Below are 8,464 nucleotides of genomic sequence, written 5' to 3' on the forward strand. Positions count from 1 at the left end.
AAGTGACATGGACATCTCAAAAGAAAAACATTTTTAGGCAGCAAAGCGTGCGCGTGTGTGTGCGCACACACACACACACACCTGGACCCAATGGGAAGGTACAACTACACTCATGTTTCATGGACTTCTTTTACGTTTTGTCCATCATAAATCAGAAATATCTATTTTCTGCTACAGAAGTAAAGCTCTATAATGAGGTGAGAGGTAGGTGGTGGAATACCTGGCAGAACACAGCATAGCATTAGTGTGTATGAAGAGCTGGCTTCAAGCCCTTGGCTCCCCACCTGCAGAAGGGAAGCTTCACAGTATCTCTCTCTCTCTCTCTCTCTCTCTCTCTCTCTCTCTCTCCCTTATTAAAAAGAAAGGGGGGAATTACCTCTGTCATGGGTTACTAGTGAGATAGTTCAGCTCGAAGACTCCTGATTTGTCATGAATATGATTCAACTTCAAGCCCTCAGTACACTACATGGGAGTACTATGACCCTGGAAGAAACTTTAGGTTTCTGTGTCTCTTCTCTCTTTCTTTCTGAAATATGTGGATTGGAGCAGTGGATCCCTGGCAAGGACAAAACAGCAGCAACAAAAATGAAAATCAGTAAAGATAAAACAGGATCTACAGTTGTTGGTTTTATAAACACAAAAATTCCCAAATATATTCCTTATTGGACAAATGCATTTTTGATGAATATCTACAGTATTCTAGGGACTGTAGGTACAGCATCATGAAACATCAAGCTACACATATGGCATTCTTGCCTGTTGAATGAGATAGGTATAGAAAGCGGTAGAGCAAAACATTTGCTATGAAGGACTACCATTCATACATACATATATATATATATGTATATATATATAATGTGAAAATGCAGATACAGGAAAGAGTAACTCTGGATAAACCAGGGGTGGCCCATAGCAGAGAAAACATCCATGCTGATAGACAAAAGTTGAAAAATACTACCATGATGCCAACCTGCCTTCCCTGGGCAGAAGACTTCACTAATGTGTCCTGGAACCCCACCTTCCCAGAGCCCTACCCCACTAGGGAAAGGTAGAGACAAGCTGGGGATATGGATTGACCTGTCAATGCCCATGTCCATAAGAGAAGCAACTGCAGAAGCCAGACCTCCCACCTTCTGCACCCCATAAATATCTTTGGTCCATACTCCCTGAAGGATAAAGAACAGGGAAGCTTCCAGTGGAGGGGATGGGATTGTTTGTGTTGTCTGGTCAGAGCCAGCTGACCAGGAACAGTAGTACCTGGAGAGGGCGCCAGGATTGAGAAAAGAAAGAAGACAGTGCAATGGGATCGGGAGGGCCACAGTTCATTAACTGAGGGCCCGGATTTATTTTCTCAGTCTTTTATAACACACACAGCAAGAAGTTTCATTAGGCTGGCTCTGCATAAGGTTTCTTAAAACATAATCCAGGTGCATAAGCAAAGTACAGTTTCTCAAAACATGAACAAGATATAGTTGAGGCAAAAGTTCGTGTAGTTAGACAATTATCATTTTCCCAGAGAGTCTACAAAGTCTTTATCATTTTCTCAGCTTTCACTAATCATCCTAAGAGAAAGGTCAGGGGAGCGCAGAAGGTCTACTTTGTCAGCCTTTTGCTCACAGGCCCAGGGGCCTTGCCTTTCAAGGATCTGCTGCCCCCAACAGAGTTGTACCCCTTTTATCCCATAGTCTTTCTGACCCTTATTAAAGCTATAATGATAATAATAATAATTCATTCTGAATCTGGAAGGATAAGGAAGGGTTCACTGAGGAAGCAAGGAAGGCACAAGAGAAGATCACGGTGACAGCTGAGGAGAACGAACCTGGTGTGTTCTGTAGATAGAGGTAGAGTCTCATATAGTGTGAGTTTGGGAGTTAAATAATATTTTAGAAGATACTGACTGCTATGCTATGAAACTTGACCTTCAAGGGCTTGATGGTAGGACACCTGGTTGAGCACATATGTTACAATATGCAACAACCTGGGTTCAAACCCCCAGTCCCCACCTGCAGGTGGAGAGCTTCACAAGTGATGAAGCAGGGTTCCAGGTGTCTCTCTATCTTTCTACTCCTCTATCTCCCCCTCCTCTCTTGATTTCTGGCTGTCTCTATACAATAAATAAGTAAAGATAGCAATTTTTTTTTAAAAAGAAACTTAACCTTCAAGTAATGTGGTAGCATAAATACTCTCAACCTCCCACCTTCTCTGCCTTCCTTCACTCTGCAAGAATCAGTATTAATATATAGATTTAACATTTATTCGTGCTATAGGATCACTTCCACAGTAGTAAAGAAGGGGAAGAAGTTAGGGATGTAAGGAAGCCAGCTAGGAAGTTATGACAGTCCACCTCACTCGAGCTGATGAAGGAAATCCTCACTGGGATAGTGAGGATAGAAGGGAGGATCCACAGACACAGATCAGGAATTACTCAGTCCTAGAGTAATTGGTCTCCTAGATTATTCCTACTGGAGTCACCTGCCACTTTTAAAGCCCAGTGACCACAAGATATTCCAGGAACACTCAGGAACATTGACTAAGTCATCGCAGCAGGTGGCCTAGTCCTTCATTCATTCTGCCTCCTACTTGGGGACTCAGTAGACCTAACTACTTAGAACCAGAGCCCATGCCAGGTTTAAGGTCTAGAGAACTCACTATCTTTCCCAGAAGCAACCTGACTCATAGTGAGAACAAAGCCAGCAATCAGCATCATGTTTGAAATCAGTTTTTAGAAATAGTCACTTTTCTTGGGTTATTAGAAGCAACTTAGTCCTGGAGATGAAATGTGAACTTACTCTGCTATCCCAAAGTGGAAATTCCCTCACTTTGAATATCAAGCATCTTGTCACCATTGCTAAAATGGTGACCCAGTGATGAGCAGATGTATGAGAAATCTAGACCCTACAATTAGAAATGGTGTTGTACATGGCTGGGTGGTGGCACACCTGGTTGAACACACATGTTACAATGCACAAGGACCTGGGTTCAAGCCCCTGGTCCCCACCTGCAGGGGGAAAGCTTTGCAAGTGGTAAAGCAGTGTCATAGCTGTCTCTCTGTCTTTCTCCCTGCCTATCATGGCCTCCCTCTCAATTTCTAGCTCTCTAGCAAATAAATAAATAAATAAATAAAATACAAAGAAAGCATCCCATGGGAGATAGTAATGTTCTGCTGTTTTTTTTTTTTCTCTCTCATCCCTTCTATCTTGTATTAGTAAACAGATAAAATATTTATTAAAAAGCAGTGGAGGTAGCACTTGTTCAAACAGTTGTGATACCACTATGGTTTAAAATGACAAACTCTTGGCTTTACTGTGACCCTTACTAGTCATTCCCTAAACTCCTCTAGGGAAGCAATGGAGCCAAGATTTTTCTCCTCTATCTTTCTAACTTGCTATTTCCATAATTAGCTTTAATTGTTCCCTTTCTCCTCTTCTCTTTCTTCCCAAACAACATACTATTTTCATTCTTTGTGGAGGTGGCAGACCTCCAAGCTCTTGGCGAATCTCCTTTTGACCAAAGTCCAAGGGAAAAATTCAGTCGGCTGAGGGCATCTCAGAGAGCTGCATGAAGAACGAGTTTTAGATGATGCAGTGAAGGCTGGGGAAGGGAAATTAAGGGGAGAAAAGTACTTTACAGTGGAAAAAACACTCCAAGAATATCTATTACCAGCCCTACTAACAGATAAGAAAACTGGTGCCTATGGAGGTAAGGGGACTCACTTAAGGTTGCCAAGTAGGACCTCAGAGGATGTCAAACTACTGAAGTTGCAGGTGGTTTGGGTGGCAACCTGAACTTCTTGAACTTTTCAAAGTAAAATGTGGCAGCAGCAGGTGTCATATTTTTCCTGGAAACCCTAGTTCATGACTCAGCATTGAAAACATTTAAAGTGCCAACCTCTTTCATAGGTTTGTCACACCTTCCTGCTCGCCCTTTCCTCAGCTCTCTCTCACCAAATGCTCATGGCTCTTGGCAAAAGGAAAGGATTTTCTGATGTAGGGAAGGGAGTCCACTAGCCCAGATGACTGTTCTATTCTCTAAGTGGTCTCCTCACAACCACATGCCTAAGCATACCACATTCTTCAATAAGCTGTCTCATCACAAATTAAGTGATTTTTTTCCTCCTTTTTGCCATCAGGGTTATGGAATGTTGCATAAATGCACCACTTCTGGTGGTCATTTTTCCTCCTCTAGATACAGGGTAGAAGGTTATATATATATATTGGAGAGAGAGCGAGTAGCCACTATCATCTGTTGAAGAGATCTTCTTTAGCCCATTGAGTGGTTTTGGCCCCTTTGTCACATAAGTCTGTGGCATTTCTCTATACAAACAAGGAGTTAGAGGAAAGGGGGAAAAAGACTCAACCATATTTACAAGTGAGCCCAAAAAAGATAAAATATTTTGGGGTGCCAGATTGCCTCAAGCCTCCTGAGCAGAGGCAGCTGATTGTTAAGAAAGTAAAAAAAAAAAACAAAAAAACAGAAAAAAAAATGTGTCCTGGAGCTCCACTTCCCCAGAGACCCACCCTACTGGGGAAGGAGAGAGGGAGACTGGGAGTATGGACCAACCAGTCAACGTCCATGTTCAGCAGGGAAGCAATTACAGAAGCCAGACCTTCTACCTTCTGCAACCCACAACGACCATGCTCCCAGAGGGATGGATAGAAAATGGGAAAGCGATCAGGGGAGGGGATAGGATAAGGAGATTGAGTGGTGGGAATTGTGTAGGGTTGTACCCCTTCTACCCTATGGTTTTGTTAATTTATCCTTTCTTAAATAAAAAATAAATTAAAAATATATATATTTTGGGGTGGATCTCACAAAGAAGGTGAAGAAGGAACCAGGTGGTGGCGCACCTGGTTAAGTGCACACTGTAATGCAAAAGGACCCGGGTTCAAGCCCCTGGTCCCCACCTGCAGGGGAATAGCTTCATGAGTGGTGAAGCAGGGCTGCAGATGTCTATCTCTCCCTCTCTATCTTCCCTTCCCTTCTCAATTTCTCTCTGTCTCTATCTAATAAATAAATAAATAAATTTTTAAAAGAAGGTGAAGAACCTTTACAGTGAAAACTATAAGACATTGCTAAAAAGAAGTAGAAAAAAATTACACAGATGTAGAAGAACATTCCCTGTTCCTGGATTGGAAGAATAAATATTATTAAAATGGCCATTCTACCAAAATAATCTACAATTTCAATAAAATCCTTATCAAAATCCCAATGGCATTTTTTTATTGATTGATTTAATAATGTTCGGCAAGACTATAGAATAAGAGGGGGCACAATTCCACACAGTTCCCACAACCAGAGGTCCACATCCCATTTCCTCCATTGGAATTTTTTTTTTTAGATTTTTTTTAAATTTTATTTATTTTCCCTTTTGTTGCCCTTGTTGTCTTTTTTTATTGTTGTTGTAGTTATTATTGTTGTTGTTATTGATGTGGTTGTTATTGGATAGGACAGAGAGAAATGGAGACAGGAGGGGAAGACAGAGGGGGGAGAGAAAGATAGACACCTGCAGACCTGCTTCACCGCCTGTGAAGCGACTCCCCTGCAGGTGGGGAGCCGGGGGCTGGAACCCGGATCCTTACGCCAGTCCTTGCGCTTTGCGCCACCTGCACTTAACCCACTGCGCTACCGCCCGACTCCCCCATTGGAATTTTTATCTCTCTGGGAGTATGGACCCAGTATCATTATGATGTGCTAAAGGTGGGAGGTCTGGCTTCTGTAATTGTTTCTCCACTGGACATGGACATTGCCAGGTAGATCCATACTCCCAGCCTATTTCTATCTTTCCCTAGTGGGGCAGGGCTCTGGAGAGGTAGAGTTCCAGTGTACGTTGGTGAGGTCATCTGTCCACTGAAGTTAGGTTGGCGTCATGGTAGCATCTTCAACATGGTGTCTGAAAAAGCATTAAGATGTAAAGCAGAACCAATTGTTTAGCAATCAGAAATCTAAAGATAAGAATATAGCAGATGAGATTGGGGTTTCCGTTTTGGAAAAATCTAGTAGGTCTATTTTAGGTATATTGCAAGGGGGCTATGACTACTAATTTTTGCCTGAGCCCAACAGCTAACAAGGCATTATCTAGGGAGATGGTGTCAGAGTTGGAAATAAGACTAGGAAGTGGGATCAGGGAAGAGAGTAGTTCCCAAATATTGGGAAAGTAAATAAATATTGTTAACTGTAAACCCCAATGATTTTATCTGGGGCCCATATTTAGCACAGGAGCCTGTGTAACCTCTGTGTATCTGTAAGTCTGAGCTCGCATTCTGTAGTCATAACTAGGAACATTCTAGGCTGCACTCATTGCAGAACCAATCTTCCTTGAGTGGCAGAGTATGTTGACCCAATCTCCCTTTGGAGAATGGGGCAGTCCCTACCAGTGTTGACCTACATTAAGGGCAAGGTTCTGTAGAGGTTCACAAGTGGGTCCACTATGTTGTTCCTGATGGAGATGACCAGTGACAGTGGTAAGAGGGATCTGTTAGAGGTCTAGGCCCATCATGTCTGTATAGGAATCCCAAGATTCTCTGACTAGGGTCATGGATGATGCAGTGGCCTGATAGTGGACAAAAGAGTCATTATTTTTTTCATCATTTAAAATTTTTTTTTAATTTTTATTTATAAAAAGGAAACACATAAAACATAAGATAAGAGGGTTACAGTACAACTCCACACAATTCCCACCACCAGAAGTCTGTAGCCCATCCCCTCCCCTGATATGTTTCCTATTCTTTATCCCTCTGGGAGTATGGACCCAGGATCATTATTAAAGTATGCCAGTCTCTTGCCCTTATCGAGCTTTTGTAATCCTTACCTTGTCTGACAAGGTTAGCCTTGGAATGATTGAGGGAATGTTGGGCATTAAGCCAGCCCCCCCATTCTGCATTACTGATACTATGACCTATTTACATAATCATTTTGCCTGAAAGATCCCCTCCCATCCCATTGATCTATCTTCTTTCTATCTCGAGACCCGCCCTGCCTGCAGGGTAACATTAATCCCACCAGTTAAAACCTCTTGCAACAGTTGCTAAGGAAGCTTTTACCTTCCCAGCATGGCTTTTGCCTTTCTCCACCCCCTTTCCTAGCCATTTCCAGCTTGCCACTTGCCGTTTTATCCTATAAAAGCATTGGCTCTCTGATCAATAGATTCTTTTGCATTACCACGTTGCCACAAGTTCCTGAGTCATCTATCTCCGAAGTCACTGAGTGAGTCCAGTTGAGTTCTCTCCAACCCAGAGAGCATGCACCCAGGGAAGAGGCATCCACATTCTAGCCCGGCATCTGGTACACCAACATGGGGCCTACCCCCCTTGGCTTCCCAGATACGTATATGGCCACTTGGCTCTTTGCAGCCTCATGTTTAACGAAGGCACTGCGGTTCTTTTTCTCCCTCTTCTTATTTTCCTGAGACCCCTCTGTCATGGGCAACCTTCCTCCTTATCAAGAGGATTCCCAAATCCTCTACTCCTTTTTTGCTAGACAGTTTCTCTGTCTCTGGGACATTTTGCTCTGGGACATTTTGCTCTGGGCCACACCTTGGTTCCTCCTGACCATGATTGTAGAGCTTGGGAGATGCGAGGAGATTTCCCCTGGGACTTCCTTGACTCCCTCTCCTGTGTCTCCCAAGAAGAAGCGTGACTCTAACTTGCAAAGCCTTCTCCAGAACCTTGGCAGTCCCCAAGATTGCAGACATGTGGTTAGTTCTACCTTCCTGACTTGATTCTTCCTTCTATGGGAAGCCATTTTTTGGAATGGGTGCCAACAGCCATCCCACAGAAATAGTGTGAACCAGCCTAACTGGGATTTTGAGGCCCTTTTTGGAGTGGGACATTGGGAGACAGATCTCTAGCGGGCTGAGATGCGATTTTTTCCCCTTGCTATTTTGATCAGGTACACCTCTACATTACAAGCGTGGGAGCAGTTAATACCTCCCGTGAGAGTGGCCTCAGCTCCCACACCTCTTTTCATTAAACTCCCCACCTACTCCCCAAAGTATTAAAAAACTTTACGCTGTCCTCCTAGCTTTAAAGGCTGTACTTGGATGCTTTAATCTATTTTTCTGACAGTACCTACATTGTTAACCTCCACCTCTGATCCTGCTGACTTCCATTCCCTGAGCTATGTCAGCCTTAAAAAGTAAAAGGGGGAATATACCCCCTCAAAATCCAGCTGGAAAAGCTTTAACTACATTAAACCTCTTTAATATTTGTAAAAATTCGAACCAACTTCCTATTGTTCTTCATTGATAAACACCATCCACTTTCCCAGTTATTAAGGTTATATGAAGAGACCCCCTCGATAAAATTTGGAAATGGCCTAACACCCTATTGACCATGGGTAGGGGTTTTGCATGTGTTTCCACAGGATTACTCAAAACCTGTCTGGATTCCTGCCCGCCATGTCCGGCAATACCAGCATGATGGTGCTGCTATCCCTAAAGAACAAGAAACACTGCAAGAGGACTGGT

This window comes from Erinaceus europaeus, chromosome 4 (genome assembly GCF_950295315.1).
Source record: "Erinaceus europaeus chromosome 4, mEriEur2.1, whole genome shotgun sequence".
Lineage (NCBI taxonomy): Eukaryota > Metazoa > Chordata > Mammalia > Eulipotyphla > Erinaceidae > Erinaceus > Erinaceus europaeus.